We start from the raw sequence: 20,666 nt of genomic DNA on the forward strand, positions 1-20,666 counted from the left end.
TCGCACGACCCAGAAGAGATGAATCAGCCCGGGAGAAGAAGTCGTAGCCGGCGGGGGAACAAGCGGCTGCAGCAGGGGGAACAAATCCCTCAATCTGTCGTCGTGTTGCCCTCCATCTTCAGCGGGGAAGCTCGGGGAGGAGGGGGATGCAGGATTGGCAGCCGCGAGGGAGGCGCCGCATGTGGCGCCGATGAGGAGGCGGTGGATCTGGCAGCGGCGAGTGGTGCGGTGGCTGGCAGTGTTGAGTGCGGTGGCGCGGCGGATCAGCTAGGATCTCGTGAGGGGCATGCGGTGGCGCAGGAAGTGGGGGGTGTGGGGATGTGGGACGGGGCAGAGAGAGTTGGGGTAGGTAGGAGAGAGAGGGGTGGGTGGGAGGGTGAAAGCATCTAGGCCCCTAATTCGTGTTTTGGTATTAATGACAAGGTTTGTGGATTAACAATTCTTTTGAGAAATGAGTATAGGTTGATCCACGGATGAATGAGAGTTATTTTCGAACGTGTGGATCTTTGGAGACGATGAGAAAAGTTTGGGCTCAAGGCAAGGTATAAAATAGGGTCCTTTAAATTTACCGGTCACTAGGTGCTTAGTGGATGATAAGTGACCGGATTTGTTGGATAGATAGCCGTACTATCAAGAGGGGTCATGTACTCGTGCTTGACAGGTCTCTAGTGCCATTTTGCTCAAAATATCTAAGTGCATGCATAAGGACTAACTTCATTTTGTCGGATTTTGAAAAAGAACAAGTTTGAGAGCTGACTGCTCAAAGCGGACGGTCCCCACCATGGGAGCAGACGGTCCGCTACGTTTACTGGATGGATAGTGGGAGTGTCTTGTGGCCGGCGGACGGTCCGGCCACCGGGGGCGGACGGTCCGGCCACCTTGGGCGGACGGTCCGCCACTCTAACTCTCTGGTTCCAGAAGAGGGTGTTCTCTGTCTGTCTTGTGGCCTGGTCGCGGACGGTCCGCCTATGGGGGCGGATGGTCCGCTGGACTCGCGATATGTTGAACCAGAAACCTTGCAGTCTCTGTCTGTTTTTCTAGAATGAACCGCGGACGGTCCGCTCCTTGCGCGCGGACGGTCCGCTGGCTGATTTAAGGATTGTTCCAGAGACTGCCATGTCTCTGGAGTGGTGGATCTCCTAACCGCGGACTGTCCGCTGGTTAGACGGCGGACGGTCCGCCAGGGCCTGTAACGGCTAGTTCTGACACGCATTTAATGCACGTTGACTCTCTGGCTTATAACGGCGGACGGTCCGGTTTTTGAAACGGACGGTCCGCGATCTCGCAGAAAAGATGTAACGGCTAGTTTTTGATGGGATGTCTATATATACCCAATGCCGGCCTTTGGGTCTTCTCCTTGCCTTTTGGACTGCATTCTTGACTCTCTAGAGCTAAGACATCCCTCTCTCTCACACACTTGCTAAGGATTTGCATTTTTGAGAGTGAGAGTGCTTCCTAGTGCATTGCATTTAGAGTTTGAGCTTTGTGGCACTAGGGAATCTTCAAGCAAGGATCATTGGCTTGTTACTCTTGGGAGTTGCCGCTCCTAGACGGCTTGGAGAAGGTGATTTCGTGGAGCTTCTTGAAGGAGATTGTTGAGAAGCCCCGATTTCGGTTGTGAGAGGTTTTGTGCTCACCTTGCCGGAGTGGTGAAAGCAACTCTAGTGAAATCGAGGTGTGGAGTGGTTCTTGTTTCTAGCGGCTCAAGATCAAGAGGTTCTTGATAGAGGAGCGGTTAATTCTTGGAATCTACCTCAACGTGGATTAGGGGTGACCGGCAAGTCATCGACACCACGGGATAAATTTGTGTGTCAAGCTTGGTTATCTCTCTTGCTCATTTTTATCTTTGTTTTACTTTGAGCAATTTAATTTATTAGAGCTTGAATTGTATTCTTGTCACCCTAGGTTGCAACCTTTTAGAGATAGTAGTAGCATGACATAGGACTCTCTTGTGTTACTAATTAAATTTTCTCTAGTGTTGTGAGTTTTAGTTTTAAACCGCCTATTCACCCCCCTCTAGTCGGTGTTCTTGATCCTACAGTGGTACCAGAGCTAAGTATCCATTAATTGCGGATTTAACCATCTTGGAGTAGAACAATGACTAGTGATAATGGATTCATGTTGGGAGCCACCGTTCTTTGATGGGAATAATTATGATTATTGGAAGACTAGGATGTCGGCTCATATCAAAGCCATGAGTAGAAAGCTATGGAGAGTGGTAAATGATGGATATGTCATTTTGGACTCAAAAATTTGACACCCCTAGAAGAAGAAAATGAGATACTAAATGATCAAGGGGTCAATGTGCTCTTTAGTGCCCTTGGTGTGACCGAATTTAATAGAGTCAAGAGTCTCACAAATGCACATGACATATGGGAAAAGCTCATGGAAATTCATGAGGGCACATCAAGTGTGAAGGAGGCCAAGTTATATTTGCTTAAGGGCAATTTTAGTGAATTTACCATGAAGAAGGATGAGAGTATAGCTGAGATGTTCAACCGGCTAAATGACATTGTGAATGACCTCAAGGGACTTGGATTTGAGGTACCGGATGCGGATTTCAACCACAATTTCTTAGATGTCTTCCGGAAAGATATGACACAATTGTGACCTTGCTTGTAAGGTCAAATGTGAAGACCGCAACTCCCACACAAATATTGGGAGAAGTTCTCACCCATGACATGTTCAAGAAATCTCAAGATGAAGCTCATGGGGGAGAAATTGATATGAAAAAGAAAAGTGTGGCATTCAAAGCTCAAGATAGCAAAAAGGAAGAAGAAAGTGAGTGTCAAGAAGAAGAATCGGATGAAGAGATGGCTCTCTTTGTCAAGAGATTCAATAGAATGATGAACAAGAAGAACTTTGGCAAGAAAGGTCAATCATCAAGAAAAATCCTTTTGTGGACAAGACATGCTTCCAATGTGGTGAAATGGGTCATATTAGTGTCAATTGTCCAAACAAGAAAATGACAAGAAGGACAAGAAAAATGATGAAAAGAAGAAGAAGAAGTTCATCAAGAAGAAAAAGAATGGTCAAGCTTATTTTGTTGAGTGGGATTCCGATGCAAGCTCCGATGATGATGATGATGATGATGACAAGCCATCCAAGGGAGTTGCCGGGATCGCCATCAAGGAGGCTCCATCACTCTTCTCCACACCACATTGTCTTATGGCAAAGGGTGGTGCAAAGGTAAATTACAAGTCCGGAGGAAGACATTGGGTGCTTGATAGTGGATGCACTCAACACATGACCGGAGATCCAATGATGTTCTCCTCTCTAAATGAGAATGTGGATGGCTATAGTGATATCATCTTTGGTGACAATAGCCGAGGCAAAGTCAAAGGTGTTGGTACGATTTCAATCTCAAGTGATCATTCTCTTTCAAATATTTTATTGGTGGATTCTCTCAAGTTTAATCTCTTAGCGGTCACTCAACTTTGTGATTTTGGATATAAGTGTAGTTTTACTAAAGATGATGTTGTAGTGACAAGCTTGGATGGACTAAATCACATCTTTACGGGGTTTAGATATGAGGATGTATATCTTGTGGATTTTGCTACTAAAGAGGCAAACTTGTCTACATGTTTGTTCACTCAATCATCTTTGGGTTGGTTATGGCATAGAAGACTTGGTCATGTTGGCATGAAACAACTCAACCGTCTCATAAAGCATGATTTAGTAGTTGGCTTGAAGAATGTAAAGTTTGAGAAAGATAAATTATGTAGTGCATGTCAAGCCGGAAAGCAAGTTGCAAATGGTCATCCCTCTAAGAGTGTCATGTCAACCGAAAGACCATTGGAATTATTGCATATTGATTTATTTGGTCCTACAACATATAGAAGTATTGGTGAAAATTGCTATTGTCTTGTTGTAGTGGATGATTACTCAAGGTATACTTGGGTTTTCTTTCTTCATGACAAGCCGATACTTATGATATATTCAAGAAATTCTTGACAAGGGCCGAAAATGAATTTGAACTCAAGGTGAAGAAAGTGAGGAGTGATAACGGAAGTGAATTTAAAAATACAAGAGTTGAAGAATGGTGTGATGAGAAAGGAATCAAACATGAATTTTCAACCAAATATACTCCGGAACAAAATGGTCTTGTTGAGCGGAAAAATAGAACCTTGATTGATATGGCAAGATCAATGCTCTCCGAATACAATGTTTCCGATAGTTTTTGGGCCGAAGCTATCAACACGGCATGTCATGCATCTAATAGATTGTATTGTCATAGATTCCATAACAAGACCCCATATGAGTTGCTCATTGGAAGGAAACCAAATATATCATATTTTAGAGTATTTGGTTGCAAATGCTATATTCTCAAGAAGGGAACTCGGTTATCAAAGTTCCAAAGCAAATGTGATGAGGGTTTTCTTCTCGGGTATTCATCTTGTAGCAAGGCTTATCGGGTCTACAATAAACGCATGGCATTGTTGAAGAAGCATATGATGTTGAATTTGATGAAACAAATGGGTCTCATAGTGAACAAGAAAATCTTGATGATGTGAGAAGTGATGGCTTAAGAAATGCTATGAAAAATATGTCAATTGGTGATGTTAGACCAAGAGAAGAAGATGAAGGTGATGATGGCCATTCTATCTCTATTAGAGTTAATCCTTCAACTTCTATCTCAAATGATCAAGCACAACAAGTTGTACAAGATTCTAGTAACGATAATTCTCAAGTACAAGATCAAGTTGGTTCATCAAGTGTACCTTCTTCATCAACTCAAGAACCCTTCGCTCTTCAAAGAACTCATCATATTCTTGCAAAGGATCACCCTGTGGATCAAATTATGGGTGATATTAGTAAGGGTGTCCAAACTCGATCTCGCATTGCTTCATTTTGTGAACATTATTCTTTTGTATCTTTTCTTGAACCTAACCGTGTAGATGATGCATTGAGAGATCCGGATTGGGTGAATGCTATGCATGAAGAGTTGAATAACTTCACCCGGAATCAAGTTTGGGACCTAGTTGAGAGGCCTAGAAATTATAATGTCATTGGCACTAAATGGGTTTTTAGAAACAAGCAAAATGAAGATGGAGTGGTTGTGAGAAACAAAGCAAGATTGGTGGCTCAAGGCTTCACTCAAGTCGAAGGTTTGGATTTTGGTGAAACTTTTGCTCCCGTTGCTAGACTAGAAGCTATTAGAATCTTGTTAGCTTATGCTTGCTCTCACAACATAAAACTTTTTCAAATGGATGTGAAAAGTGCTTTCTTAAATGGCAAAATTAGTGAACTTGTTTTTGTTGAGCAACCTCCCGGTTTTGAAGATCCCAAGAAGCCAAATCATGTATATAAGCTCTCTAAAGCTCTTTATGGTTTGAAGCAAGCTCCACGAGCTTGGTATGAAAGATTGAGAGACTTTCTTATTTCCAAGGGATTCAAAATTGGTAAGGTTGACACTACCTTATTCACTAAAACCATTGGTAAGGATTTGTTTGTTTGTCAAATTTATGTTGATGACATTATCTTTGGTTCAACTAACCCAAGTTTTTGTGAAGAATTTGGTGAAATGATGTCTAGGGAATTTGAGATGTCCATGATCGGTGAATTGAGTTTCTTTCTTGGACTTCAAATCAAGCAACTCAAGGAAGGCACCTTTGTGTGTCAATCAAAATATGTGAAAGATATCTTGAAGAAATTTGGTATGGAAGATGCAAAACCAATCAAGACCCCTATGGCCACAAATGGGCATCTCGACCTAGATGAGGGAGGTAATCCGGTTGATCAAAAGCTTTACCGTTCTATGATTGGTAGTTTACTTTATTTGACCGCATCTAGGCCCGACATCATGTTTAGTGTTTGCATGTGTGCACGATTTCAAGCCGCACCTAGAGAATGTCATTTGACCGCCGTCAAAAGGATTTTGAGATACTTGAAATATACTCCTAATATTGGTTTATGGTATCCCAAGGGTGCTCACTTTGATTTGGTTGGATTCTCGGATTCGGACTATGCGGGGTGCAAGGTTGATAGGAAGAGCACTTCCGGTGGTTGTCAATTTCTTGGAAGGTCTCTTGTCTCTTGGTCTTCAAAGAAACAAAATTCCGTGGCTCTTTCAACCGCGGAAGCTGAATATATTTCGGCCGGAAGTTGTTGTGCTCAATTGTTATGGATGAAGCAAACTCTTCTTGACTATGGTGTGAATTTTGGTGAAATTCTCTTGTTGTGTGATAACGAAAGTGCCGTGAAGATTGCTACTAACCCCGTTCAACATTCAAGAACCAAGCATATTGATATCCGTCATCATTTTCTTAGAGATCATGTAAACAAGGGTGATATCAAGATTGATGGTATTGGCACGGATGATCAATTAGCCGATATATTTACTAAGCCCTTGGATGAATCTCGGTTTTGCAAGTTAAGAAATGAGTTAAACATCATTGACTTCTCAAATGTGGCTTGAAAGCTAGCACATGTGACATATGGTTCTTCCATGTTTTCCTTGTTTCATTTTCTGAATTTTTGAGGGATTTTTTGAGCCGTCTATGACTTTTCATAATTTTACTCGATTTATTTTTGAATTCTTGTTATAACTTGCTCATATGAGAGTTTGGAAGGTTTTCATGCAAGACTTGAGATTTTTTTATTTTTATATGAGCAATGATCCCATATTGAAGTTGGAATTGTGAAAATTGGCTGTATTCTGAACAGATTGAAATTTGGTTCAGCGGACGGTCCGCGGGTAAGAGGCGGACGGTCCGCCGTGTATGAGGTTTGTTCAACAGAGACACTGCAACTTGTTTTGGGCCGCAGAAGTTATGACGCGGACGGTCCGCTTGTCAGCTGCGGACGGTCCGCTTGTCAGCCGCGGACTGTCCGCCGGTCATGTGAACTGATCACCAGAGGGACTACAGTGTTAATTTTGGGGCGCCGTGTTACTAAGCGGACGGTCCGCGTGTAAGGTGCGGACGGTCCGCGAGCCATCTGGATTGGTCTCCAGACGCTCTGCAGAACTGATGACAGCAACAAAATTTGGAAGCGGACGGTCCGCCTGGAAACCGCGGACGGTCCGCCACTTGACAGAAAGCTGGGGCCGACCAGGGTTGCTTTATATTGGGCTGTCTCTTTCTCTCCTCTCCCCAACCCGAGACACACTCTCCAAAAGCCCTCTCTCTTTCTCTCTCAAGCACGTGGGGAAGACTTCAAGGTCAAGGATTTTTGGCGTGATTCGCGGACAGTCCGAGCACACCCCCGGACTCTTATCAACATTCTTCATCATGTCCTCTCGGTATTTCAATGAATCCCTAACTCTTGTTCTTGGATTTACTCATTGGAAAGAGTTAGGGTTAGTGGCTCCGATCTATTTTTGGGCTATGGATTCTTGCAAATAGTTGGGGCATCTTGTTTCTAGTGATGAGGAGATGGTGTAGTATTAATTTGGTTGGTGGATTTGAATCTAAACTCAAATTGTGGATGGATCAAAGGTTGGGGCGACTGCTGAGTTCATGCGCTGAACAGATGCGTCGCGGACGGTCCGCCAGTGTCCTGCGGACGGTCCGCCTGTGTCTTGCGGACGGTCCGCCACTGTCTTGCGGACTGTCCGCGGTGTCAAATTTTCTCAGCAAGAATCTGAATTGACTTGTATGCTTATGGATTGGATATCTTATTTTTGTAATTGTTCTTATGGTCAACTCTTGATCTCAGGCCACCTCGGAAAATATTCAAAGCTTTCGCTTCAAAAATCAAGAAGGTTGGAACATCAAAGAGGCAAAGGGATGGTGATAATTCCGATGACTCGGATTATGCTCCTAACCCTAGTGACATGGCTGCTGCATCCTCTGTGGGTGGTGTTGGTGATGATTCTTCAGAGGAGGACCTTGAGGATTTTGAAGATGATGTTTCTGTCTTGATGGGGCTAGATCTTCCTAGCCGACAGTGGACTGCTGAGAGCTATGCTAGTGCTAGAGCAGTGAATCAGTTCAAAATGCCTTGTGACACCAACATCCTCTTTTTCAGAACCAAGGTACAACAAGATGCTTACTTCGGTCATTTGGTTAAAAAGACTGTGTTCAAACATCAAACCATTGACCTGGGGTATATGAGATCACATCCTGTCATGACTGATCTAGTAGACAGATTTGAGGAAATGGGGTTAGCAAATTTTCTGCAACATCGATGTGATTGGAATGAAACAGTCATACGCCAGTTCTATGCCACCGTAGAAATTGATATGGTAGCTGGCAAGTTTTGGTGGACCACTGGGAAAAGAACATATTTTGCCACATTTGCCCAGTTTGCTGCAGCTAATCAGTTGGACTACGATTTCATCACCAGTGAGCAAAGCATGAATGTAGTCTTGGAAAATCCTCTAGATGAGAATGACTACCCCATGTACTATGAGCCTGCACATCTTGGTATTGCCAGAAGCTTTGGAGGAACTCAGGGTATGAGGCATCATCCTGCAGTGATCAATAAAATTGCAAGAGTCACATTCATGCCTAAGAGTGGCAACAAGGACAAGGTTAGAGGGCTCTATTGGAATGTGATCTCTCATGTCATGAATGGAAATAGAATTGATGTCATTGCCCTCATCATGGATCAGCTTGCAGATCTAAAGCTCAATATGGAGATGAACTTATATTTTGCTCCATACATTATGTCTATCATCAAGGAAACGACCTCTTTTCGAGGCATATGTGAGTGGAAGCATACTCCTTTCAGGCCCTACAAGAACGATCATGCCTTTCTTATGAGGCCGTTGACTCCTTTCCCTGGAGATGCTGAAGCACAGGGGCATGATGGTGATGACGATAGTGACGATGATGCTCACATAGGAGCGGCTGCAGCTCAGCATGGCATGCCACCACCACCCCTCCCGCACAGCAGCAGTGGGCTCCTCCAGCTGGCTATTTTGATCAGTATTTTACATCCATGCAGGCAGATCTCTCTTCTCAGATTGCTGGGTTGACTAGTCAGATGCAGAGTCAGATGGATCTCAACTTTCAGAACATGCAGCAGCAGATGTTCCAGCCCATGATGGCTCAGATGCAGGGTGTTCAGGAGAGTTTACACTCAGATATTGCAGCTCTTGACTCCCGTTTTGAGGATTTGCCTTCGTCTGAGCAGGTTGAGCAGCTCGAGCATAGGCAGCAGCATTTGGAGCAGCGCTTCGACACCTTCAGCACAGCCTTCACCGGATTTTCTGACCACTTCTACTCAGTATTCCCGGCTCCAGTGCCGCCTCCGGAGTTCTACCCGCACCAGCCGTTCTATCCACCACCTCCTCCTCCACTGCCGATGGATTGATCCTTTTGGAAATTGATGCCAAAGGGGGAGAAGGAACTTTGGAGTGCCTTGATCTAGGGGGAGCTCATGGATTTCTCATGGAACTCATTCGCTTTTTGCTTCCGCTTGCCACTGATATTTTATTTTGTGTTGAACTTTATTGGATGGACTTATGTTTTATATCTTGCATGGATTTGGCTTGTTATTTGTGATGAACTATGTTGATGTACGCTACTTCTATTCACTTATGTTCATCTTGTGGTTGTGAGGCTATGGTAATCAAACTAAAATTCATGTCATATATATTGTGTATCTTGTATGCCTCGATTTCCACTTGTAGGGAAAACTCCGTCAAAATGCTCATATATAAATATGTGTGCTCTGGATATTCATTCAAATTTATATGCACACATCAAGGGGGAGTTCTCTCTACTCATTGAACTTGGTTATCTTATTCATACATATTCTAAAATTTTCAAGGAAAATGAGTAAGTTTTTTCAAAAGTTCAATTTCAAGTTCTCTTTATGCCTAGCGTATGAAGTTGACTTGAACACTTTTATCACTCCAAAACTTAGTGTTGTCATCAATTACCAAAAAGGGGGAGATTGAAAGCATCTAGGCCCCTAATTCGTGTTTTGGTAATTAATGACAAAGGTTTGTGGATTAACAATTCTTTTTGAGAAAATGAGTATAGGTTGATCCACGGATGAATGAGAGTTATTTTCGAACGTGTGGATCTTTGGAGACGATGAGAAAAGTTTGGGCTCAAGGCAAAGGTATAAAATAGGGTCCTTTGAATTTTACCGGTCACAAGGTGCTTAGTGGATGATAAGTGACCGGATTTGTTGGATAGATAGCCGTACTATCAAGAGGGGTCATGTACTCGTGCTTGACAGGTCTCTAGTGCCATTTTGCTCAAAATATCTAAGTGCATGCATAAGGACTAACTTCATTTTGTCGGATTTTGAAAAAGAACAAGTTTGAGAGCTGACTGCTCAAAAGCGGACGGTCCGCACCATGGGAGCGGACGGTCCGCTACCGTTACTGATGGATAGTGGGAGTGTCTTGTGGCCGGCGGACGGTCCGGCCACCGGGGGCGGACGGTCCGGCCACCTTGGGCGGACGGTCCGCCACTCTAACTCTCTTGGTTCCAGAAGAGGGTGTTCTCTGGTCTGTCTTGTGGCCTGGTCCGCGGACGGTCCGCCTATGGGGGGCGGATGGTCCGCTGGACTCGCGATATGTTGAACCAGAAACCTTGCAGTCTCTGTCTGTTTTTCTAGAATGAACCGCGGACGGTCCGCTCCTTGCGCGCGGACGGTCCGCTGGCTGATTTAAGGATTGTTCCAGAGACTGCCATGTCTCTGGAGTGGTGGATCTCCTAACCGCGGACTGTCCGCTGGTTAGACGGCGGACGGTCCGCCAGGGCTGTAACGGCTAGTTCTGACACGCATTTAATGCACGTTGACTCTCTGGCTTATAACGGCGGACGGTCCGGTTTTTGAAACCGGACGGTCCGCGATCTCGCAGAAAAGACTGTAACGGCTAGTTTTTGATGGGATGTCTATATATACCCAATGCCCGGCCTTTGGGTCTTCTCCTTGGCCTTTTGGACTGCATTCTTGACTCTCTAGAGCTAAGACATCCCTCTCTCTCACACACTTGCTAAGGATTTGCATTTTTGAGAGTGAGAGTGCTTCCTAGTGCATTGCATTTAGAGTTTGAGCTTTGTGGCACTAGGGAATCTTCAAGCAAGGATCATTGGCTTGTTACTCTTGGGAGTTGCCGCTCCCTAGACGGCTTGGAGAAGGTGATTTCGTGGAGCTTCTTGAAGGAGATTGTTGAGAAGCCCCGATTTCGGTTGTGAGAGGTTTTGTGCTCACCTTGCCGGAGTGGTGAAGAGCAACTCTAGTGAAATCGAGGTGTGGAGTGGTTCCTTGTTTCTAGCCGGCTCAAGATCAAGAGGTTCTTGATAGAGGAGCGGTTAATTCTTGGAATCCACCTCAACGTGGATTAGGGGTGACCGGCAAGTCATCGACACCACGGGATAAATTTGTGTGTCAAGCTTGGTTATCTCTCTTGCTCATTTTTATCTTTGTTTTACTTTGAGCAATTTAATTTATTAGAGCTTGAATTGTATCTTGTCACCCTAGGTTGCAAATCTTTTAGAGATAGTAGTAGCATGACATAGGACTCTCTTGTGTTACTAATTAAATTTTCTCTAGTGTTGTGAGTTTTAGTTTTAAACCGCCTATTCACCCCCCCTCTAGTCGGTGTTCTTGATCCTACAGAGGGGTAGTGGGTGTCCTTTGCCCACCTAGGACCACTATTTGACCCTTTTAGCTTACTTTGGAGGGACTAATGGTCTAATAGGATCTAAACTTTAGACATACTGTTTTAGACCATATGTTTGGTTCTCCAATATCTAAAAGGGGACCAAAAGTGCAGGTCTAATCTTTAGACCATGGGAACCAAACAAGCCCTTAACCATACCAAAGTTAGTGCTGTGGATTCAATGTATTCTGGCTCTACCACCACCTCTAGGTTTCGAGCCACAAGAGAAACGCCCATAGGCCTCGTTTTGACAGCAATTGAGTTGTACGCACTGTACACATCAGGTACAAATGCTGGTGGAGCTCGATTCCGTATTCGGGGAGCACGAGTTGCCCAGCAAGGCACCCACGCGAGCGCGCCGGCGGCCGAGCAAGTGAAGCTGGCCTCGCTAGTTGCCAGCATGGAAACGAGATTTATGTCATGGAACACGATTTAGCGCCTGTATACCACCCCATGCGAGCACGCGGCGGCGATGGTACGAGCGATTCTTGCCTAGCCTATATGGACAACGAAATCCAAGTCCAACCAGCTGGGTAAAGCTTGGATCCAACCATTCTACATAAAAAAATTACCCGTATACCCTTTTATCAAATTGAAAAAATAAATTAATATGGTTACCGGCCCCACTATTCTTGGTACTAACCCCACCTATTTGGTAGTTTCAAGTACCTTTTTTCTAAGTACCTCCTATTTTCGGACTGTTAGATTTCCTTCATTTTTTTAACCACTCTAAAATTTCCCAATATATTTTGGACCCGTGCGCTTTAAATTGTATTGACTTTTGGAGCCATTTGGAGTCATTATTCATTAACCTTTTTTGGAAACCCAATATATTTTGGACCCATTGCGCTTCAAAGATGACACCAAGAAAACCTTTTGGAGTCTTTAACCTGTTAGTATGTGATACATAAGGGCGTCTCCAACAAAGTAGCGACTTCACGAGCTGACATCATATTTTGCTTTACATTGAGGGGTGAAAAGGGAAAGAACATGGCGCTAGCTGTGTTGGGCACCATGCACACATACTATTAAAATTATCAACCCTTTCTCCTACCAAAAGGTGAACAATAAAAAAACAATTGTTTGCCTTGAAACATTAGAAAAAAAACTAATTGTTTCTCTCAGCAGACATTGAAGAACAGGAAAAAGGTCCCACAGCTTCTGCTCGCAAAATATAAAAGTAAAAAATTATCTAACTGTGATCTAAATTAGACAGTAAAAAAAAGTGTTTCTGCGGGAGAAAACTAAAGAACAAAAATAACCAACTACTGTTTCTCCTCTCAAAAATCAAATTAAAAAGAATCAACTATCTGTCCTCACATTTAAGTAATTAAAAAACCAAATGTGTTTCATTACACGCATGAGCAGCCATTTCAGGACAATAAATTGAAAGCTATTGAGCAAACGATCACTTAGCAATCAACAAATTCTTATATACCTTTCTAGCTTCTAGAGGGAGCTGGGTATAACTAAATTCTTCTCAGGTTTCTTGAGCCAAACATCCATCTCTTTCTTGAACCTCTCCATCGCCGGCCTTGGCAGTAGCAGGGACACCACCGTGGAGTTCTCGCCATCTTCGTTCTTGCACCTCATGTGATGGCTTCCCAGCTTCGAAGTAAGGTCACCGGCCAATGTTATGCCACCAGCCACATATTCAGCCCAACCAAGCTGCAATCCGTTCCCTGCAGCGATCCATCTTGTGTCTGAAACCTCGTACGTCTTGTCCATTGTAAGAGAGGGCCACTGGCGAATGTAAGCAGTGGTATCCACCATTGATCTCATGCACTCCATGGTCACACTGAGCTTGGTTTTGCGCACGAGCTCAACCGTGTCGGCAAGTGGCTGCCTGCTGAGCTCGTCGACGGTTAATTCTGCTATTGGGGAGAAATGTGCATTTCCGTAATAACCCCATGGGATGAGGGTATGGCGATTCCACCTGCCACGCGCGTTCATGGTTATCATAAGGCGCACTCTCTGACTAGACTCGTATCCCAGAGCTATTGTGCGGCATCCCCACATGACAGCAGTTAGCAGTTCAAAGGATGTTCTTGAATCGGCGAGGTATCCCGGTAGGTGACTAGATCCGTAGAGTTGCCACCTCCCTATGCCCAAAGACCAAATATTCAGCTATCATGCGATGTGGTGGAGTTGACAGCATCAAGCCATCAGATGTGAAGTCTAAGCTATTTAGCAACGGTTGATATGCCGGGTTTGGGTATGTGGTGGGGGACGGGCTGTGTGCCGTGCTTAGAAGCTCTCTTTTCCAAACGGGAAGAAGGCTCGGGAATGCTTCACCAACTGTTAATTCAGCTACCGTCATCATGAATTGGATCATACCGAAGCCGTCGGCAATATTGTGACACATGTGAAATCCGGCAACAAATCCGCCACACTTGAGTTCTGTAACCTGTCAAGAGATGAAAGCCATGTATAGTAGTAGAAAAGGAAGAGAAAATATGGTTTTTTCTCAACATACTTATGCAATATTTATGAACTTCAGAAACATAAGAAACACAACAACAATTCTGTACACCAGAATCCATCCGAAAAAGAAAAAAGTTCCAAAATGAAAATGACAAACATGTATTATTCTAACTTACAATACCATACATGTTTCTACGCATCCGGTATAGGTTTGTTCCAGTAACAGAATCTTTCGGTGCATCGCTCAGAAAACGTTGCATAGTCATGTTTCGGGAACTCGTAATGTATCCTCAGGGATATTTATTAGTCACTAGTTCATAGGAGATTGCGAAAGAGGACCAATAAATCTTCCTTAAAATAATAAGAAAATAATGACCGAGGACAGAAAACTATGGTATTACATAGTCATGTAATAGAGTATATATTTACCCGATTTCTTCATGCAAATGCAAGTAGAAAGAAACAAAGAAAGCTACATATATAAGTTTACGCGCGCGTACCTGCATGAAGAGCAGTGGTCTTCCAATGACGGCTTTGATGTCACCAGGGTCGCACAGCAGCTCCTCCAGGCACGGATACGGTGGCAGCAGCGGCTCCCCGAACTCCTCCAGCCACACGTCGGCCTCGGCCTCTACGAACACCACCCCTTCCGCGGTGCAGTCCACCACGAGCTTTCCCCCGGCCTCCTCCCGGAGCCGCCCGGCGACGGGGTAGTAGTACACCAGCGCCTCCGCGAGCGCCGCCCTGATCGTCCCTTTCAGGTCGGCTGGCCTGCTGCCCGTCCGGCCGGGGCAGGTTCGGAAGAAGCCGACGACCGTCTCGTAGTACCGGAGCAGGTGCTGGTCATCGATGTCGGACAGCGCGTTGGCCTCGCGCGGCGTAGGCCGCGCTGGCGACACCAGCCGCGGTTCGCTCCGGCGTGCCTTGAAGGACACCATTGTCTACAGCTCGATCGATTGAGCTGGCGGCGGAGAGGTAATACAGGTGATACAGGTGTCGTCTCCACATGACAAGTGGAATATATATGATATATATATATATATTGATATTTACAAATGTCAAAGCGGAGCGAATAAATCCCCATGTCGTGAGATCCACAGTGCATGCGTGATTCAGGCGTTTGTTAACAATTAATGAGAAAATAAGACACTGTGGCTGGCCTCGGCCAGCCTTGCTGATGTAGCTAGAATCCACACACAGTTACTGTTGCATTGCCAGGTCGTCAGGTTATCTTGTTGAGTGTGCAGCTGGGTATATATGTACTAGCTGGTGCACCGGATAGAGCTAGACAATCCAGCAAGTAATTTGTCTCATATATAGTATAAACAGCCTGGTCGTATATATTAAAATTTGCACAAAGTAATATGATTTGTATTTTATGCAAGCACGACGATTGTGCAATAGATTAGCTCGGTACCAGTTGCACGCAATGACACGAATGTACGTAGGCATTGATTTTCACCGTGAACCATTCCACGAGGGAAGACACAGTCGCCGGACGTAGCCATTGCATCAAGGCCTTGCTTTGTAGCCGCATCAGAGACGGTAGCTTCTATACGCAAAACCATGTCTTGAGCCAAATAAACAGTCTTGAGACGGTGCTTGCTATGTTCTGTTCAGAAGCTCAGATCAAGACGAATAGAACAAACATATGGATTGCCAAATGTTGAGTCTGGGTGCGAGAGTTTTGGTGAATGAAAGATGCTCAATGGCGAGAAAACCGTGAGATATGGTTTCACTATGTCAAAACATGTAATATACGGATGGCAAATGAAAAGGGACGGGCACATGATGCACACCACCTATAACAACAAATGTGTTAATGTGATGGACATGATAGATGCTTGTAATCCTTAAGGCCTCTAGGTTGGGATCACCTCGGGGCTGAGGCACGACTAGGATTGAAAGAGTAGGTATTCAAAATTTAGAAGCTAAAAAAACTGTTACCCTATTTTTTGCATATATATTTTTCAATAGCATGGATTAGTAAAAATAATTTGTTGAATATCCTTGGGCCTGCCCCAGCCTCGGAGCCCATCACTTTTGACAAATTAAAGCTGATGATCTTCATTATAGCTTGCCGTTTGTAATAATCGGTCATTTGTAATACATGTGATGGGCATTAACAACGCCTATTTCCTTTAATTGACTAACAATTTGACGCGCTTCTAATGTAGCCCATCACCTTTGTCTTTGCTTTATAGTAGATGTAAGAAACATGATCCCATTGGGCCATTTATTGTGATTTTGGTGACTATGTGACAACATAGTCAATGGGACTAACAAGTTTGTGAGCTCAAGTCTGTAGGATTTCTAGGTCCCATAGATGAAGTCCAATCCATAGCCAAGGTGTCTAAATTGCTACCAAAGTGCCAAAGTTATAGTGAAAAACTAGAGAGAATATTTTAGGGGTGTCCAAATAAGAACCGAGACAATTTGGACAAGTGACAGCAAGGATCAACGGGTGGGTTGGATAATCCAATGGTATCTGATGTAGCACTAGCCCGATCTTCCGATTGGTATAGTAGATTCAATTGGTGGAGTGTCGATGTTGGCGATCCGGGCTTCTAATCAGTTACGATTCGAACCCCTGCAACTATTACACAGCTGCTCTGTTGGTTATCAACCAAGCACAACTTGATTGATCTTGCCAAAAAGGCTATTCCCTGCAAGCGAATCGAAGAAAACAAGCAAGAAAGTATAAACACGCAATCTGAAATTGCTGATGAGTCTGAAGCAAAGACAAGTATGGGGTTCAAGCTCGGATCACAAAAGGACTATTTGCCATAGTGGTGAAGAACAAGAATGAGGGCCCTGATTCATAACAAAAGGACTTGACGTCACAATTACAATGAAAGAAGTTTGTTTCTCAATGGAAAACTAGAACTAAACAAAACCCAAAACCCTAATGTGGTGGCGGCTACTGAGTTTATAGCAGAAAGGGGGCGACCTAGGGTTAGGGGTGACCAGGGGACGCCCGCAACATGAGCTTAAGGTCCGACATGATACAAAGGCTAACTAGGCCCAAAATAGGTGATACAGTACCTTTTCGTGGTCACACAGAATGATCCATGAATGTTCTAGAGCTAGGACCAGAACCAAAAGAAAGCTTTCATCGTTAGCTTTCCAACGCATCAAAGAATGTCTCATTTCGATGTGGCCGATTCCGTCTATGGTGGTCTGTTGAATCCAAACTGAACATGGAGTCCAAGTTGATGACGACTTGTAACTTGGCGAAGGCCATGGCTCGTGCATATCCATCTTGGTGATGTCCTCATCAGTATCCAAAATGAATGGATCGGTGCAATGCAGAATTGAAACGACGATCAAATGCAGGAAAGTCCTCAGCGTCGAATGAACCGGTCCCCAAGCATCGTATGATCCGACAAATTGTAGTTTGATTGCTCAGAGAGACAGAAGGTTTTGGGAGAAAACCCTTTAGCACCGGATGAATCGAGAGCATCAGATGAAGCGTCGGATAAAGGCGTCGGTGCAATGATACAAGCAAAAGCTTGCATGGTAGAAGGGGCCAATGGCTATGTGGGAAAAAGAGGGTGACCGGATGAACCGCACCCACCCACACAGAATGTCTGTTCATCCAACCCTACTGTTCTTTTCCTGGCCATTGGAGCAACAGCTCATTGGACTTGTTGGGATATTTATACCCCTCCTCTCTCGCCCATTTGAGGTTGCTGGAGTTTAGAGGAAGCATACACACTATGATCAGAATGTCTCCAAGCCATCCAAGTGCTTAGTAATCATATCCATAGGCTTTAGCACAAGCTTTAAGAGTGTTAGTGCTAGATTAGGCCAAGAGAGAGCGAGAGAGTAAGTTGTTGCTGTCTTGTGCATAGTTCTAGAGTGAACCACCGCTGTAATCAAGGTGTGCCGGCCCCTTGGAGTCTTTATGGTTCGTCGGCAAGTCTTCGACTGTCCGGCTTGGTGTGGAGTGGCGATGATGGCTTTGTGCGGGGGACGAGGAGACCCCTCCTTCGTGGGAAGCTCCGTAGTGAAGGCGGCATCAAGGTGACCTTGGACTTGGTGTGAGCCTTAGTGGCTGAGCCTTTGTGGCAAGTCACGGGGAGTACCGAAGAGAATTGGTGACCGGGAAGCAATACTCTTTGTGAGTGTTTCAACAGCATGGACTAGTGGTGGCTTAGTTCCTACATATACCACGGGATAAATCCTCGCATCAACAGTTTGCTTCCTCTCATCCCCTCCTTTACGTTTCCGCATTTCATACTTGCAACCTGTGTGCCTTTACTTTTTAGTATAGTATCTTGCTAGGATTAGCTATAGGTTACAAAACTTATTTTGGGATAAGGGTTTCATACTAGATGAACCATATTTGCACATCTAGATAGGATGTTCTAAATTAAATTTTGTGCAAACTAGTTTGAGCCATATGTTAAGGTTTTAAATTTGCCTAATTCACCCCCTCCCCCTCTTAGACTACGAGCACCGAAACCTTTCAGTAGAGTGTCCCTTCATTTCGATATTGCCAAGTCCATGATAGTTATCCATTCCAGACTTTCCCATCCCCTACCAAGGAGTGCTTTGAAACAGTCACTTCTATATGCAAAACCATGTCTTCAGCCAATGCAAAGCAACAAGCTGTCTATTTGATTTTTTGTGATGGCTCATAGCACCCAATTACCATGACTAAGGTCCTATTTGTTTGAACTTTCGGGCACTTTGGATCTCTAATTTTTGTTATGTTCAAAAGGTAAATGGCCCCAAAAGCCAGAAACTGAAAAATATATAGCTGGTACCGGCTGGTGTTTCTACCTAGTACTAATGCTTCGCCCCATATTAGTACTGGTTCGTAACGTACCGGTTTATGTTTTCACCTGTACTAAAAGGTTCTCTACGGGTTAGTTTAAAAGGAAAGCATATCTTTTTTAACCACAACCGTTGTGTAGCTGAGATGGTAAGGAAGATACGCACGAGGCAACAGGTCCCGGGTTCGAATCCCATCCACCGCACGCACGCATATTTCGCGTAGAAAATTGCATGACTTGTGAATTGGGACGTCACGAGTGTGCAGGCCTCTTTCCAGGTTTAAAATATATTTTATCCAAAATACTTTAGTACCGGGTGGAAGTATCACCCGGTACTAAAGGGTCCGTTTAGTACCGTGTCATGTAACCGATGTTAATACCGAGACTTTTAGTCCCGGATACGTAGTACCGGTTGCATAACCGGTACTTATAGCACTTTATAACCGGTGCTATTAGAATCTTTTCTAGTAGTGTATAATGAGCCAGTAGTTATGATCTTTGGTGGGAGATGTGATGTTCGTCACCTATGATGGTTGTTGCTTGTCACCTTTTCCTCATTTAAAAAACGTATAGTGTTTCCAAAAATGAAGGGTCCAATTTTTTTCCAAATCAGAAGTTGTAGATTTGTATTAGGCAGGTTTTTGAGACATATAGCATACTAAAAACATAAAGGACCAATGCTGATCGAGAAACATCCAATCCAATCAAACCAATCTACTTATTATCATGTTTTTCCATTTGCCCTACTTTCCAATATATATTTTGAATGTTCATCTCCTTATCCAATGATGAGGGATCATCAAGTAGGCTTGATGATCCTCCAGAAAGGTCATCAAGTGTGCATCCATACCTATCCTTATCCAGTGATTTTTCTTGGTCAGACTCACATCCGGTCCAATTTCTCCCATCATTAGTCTGAGAATTTTGGAATATCCGATTTTTGAAATAGGATCATCTAATTTTCGTAGAAGGTATGGCAGGTGTGCTGCGATACAGGTTGCATATGGCGCACTCACTGTTTGGCGCGTTCTACAATATAAAAAGAATACAACACTATGTAAAATTCTGACATTGGTAACAGGCAAAGATGGCCATCGGTAACGGGCATAGCCAACGTTACCGTTTATGGGTTACTAATGACCGGCTATTGGTAACGGGCCAAAGCCCGTTACCAATTACGTGCAAAAAGTAACAGGCGTCAGATAGGACCGTTACTAAAGGCCGTTAACAATCACAACTTGCGCCTACTCCTGCTGGGCCCATAGTCTATAACTGTAACGGGCGGCTATACAAGCCCGTTATTAATTGCTGTTACCAATGACCACCTGCAGCTGCTCCCTCTGGGCCCACTGTCAGAGTTGGTAACGAGCACCCTTAATGGTCACTACTAAAGGCTGTTACCAATCACCCCATGCGGCAGCTCCTACTATGCCCACTGTCAGTGTTGGTAGCGGGCGTCATGTATGCCCATTACCTTTCATGTGTCATTGGTAACGGTTTTATCTTTTACGCCCGTTACCAATGACTTATCTATGGTAATGGATTTCATTTGTTGCCCGTTACCATTGATGTTACAAAGGTGATGGTCTTCACTTAAAGCCCGTTACCATTGATATTTTATAGGTAACGTGTTACTTTGAAAGGTCACGGGCTATGCATGATGCTCGTTACCTATAGTTGTGCTAGACCAACTCAGCTGGCCTGTTTCCTGGCTGCATCCTGGAACCAGCCAGGATTTAGCAGCCACCTTAACCTACAAGTAATATATATACTCCAAAGCAGCAAGGACAGGTTTACAATACAAGAACTCAACATAAACATATAATTACATATCACAAGTTTACATCGCAACCTCACATATCATCTCAAGTTCACAAAAATGTAACCTA

The 20,666-nt window shown here is 44.1% G+C and overlaps 1 pseudogene; it reads right to left on the reverse strand.

Moving 5' to 3' along the window:
- Nucleotides 1-13,021: 13,021 nt before the first annotated feature.
- LOC112872551 lies at nucleotides 13,022-14,934 on the reverse strand (annotated as a pseudogene).
- Nucleotides 14,935-20,666: the final 5,732 nt, after the last annotated feature.

The sequence above is a fragment of the Panicum hallii genome, chromosome 9 (genome assembly GCF_002211085.1).
Source record: "Panicum hallii strain FIL2 chromosome 9, PHallii_v3.1, whole genome shotgun sequence".
NCBI lineage: Eukaryota > Viridiplantae > Streptophyta > Magnoliopsida > Poales > Poaceae > Panicum > Panicum hallii.